Below are 879 nucleotides of genomic sequence, written 5' to 3'. Positions count from 1 at the left end.
TATGCAAGTTCCTGTCCCAATCTTGCAAGCTATGCGCAACGAGCCATTCCTCTAGATGCAAATCTTGCATAGGCTTTTCAAGCAGAGTGCAATATTGCCCAGAATACCCCTGATTGGACTGTGGATTCCGGAGCTACAGCCCACATGCTTCGCACCCCAAATGGCCTTGAGGACCCTGTTTCTGACCCGGGTAACTCTTATGTCACCTTTGGTAATGGTCAATCGTTACCCTTCACACAAATCGGAACAACAAAAATCAATGACAATTTACCTTTGCAAAACGTACTTGTTGTTCCTAATCTTACAAAAAATCTGCTTTCTATAAGTAGATTAACTAACGATTCACCTGTTGAGGTCCTGTTTTCTAATAGTTTCTTTCATATTCAGGATCGAAAAACAGCAGCAGTCCTCGCTAGAGGCCCTTGTGAAAATGGTTTCTACGTGCTCTCTCAAGGTCACAAGTCACTTGTAGCGGCTCTTACCGCTTCTTATCTCCAAGCATCGTTTGATAAATGGCACAGTCGATTAGGACATGTCTTGTTTGATATTATTTCTATTTTAAATAAGCTTGGATATGTTTATGTTACTTCTTTATTACCTAAACCCGGATTATGTTCATCTTGTCAATTATCTAAAGCGCATCGTTTACCATTTCTTGAAAATCCTAAACGATCGCGATATGTTTTAGATTTGATTCATTGTGATCTTTGGGGTCCCGCGCCCATATTATCGTCCGATGGCTATTTATATTATGTTATTTTTGTGGACGATTTCTCACGCTTTATTTGGTTTTATCCATTAAAAGCAAAATCCGATTTTTTCAACATACTCACCACTTTCTTAAACTTTGTTGAAAATCAATTCTCTTGTAAAGTAAAA

The sequence above is a fragment of the Bidens hawaiensis genome, unplaced genomic scaffold (assembly GCF_021521415.1).
Source record: "Bidens hawaiensis isolate Kalapana, Puna unplaced genomic scaffold, B.hawaiensis_p1.1 tig00032160_1, whole genome shotgun sequence".
NCBI classification, from domain to species: Eukaryota; Viridiplantae; Streptophyta; class Magnoliopsida; order Asterales; family Asteraceae; genus Bidens; species Bidens hawaiensis.
This window is presented reverse-complemented; position numbering follows the sequence as displayed.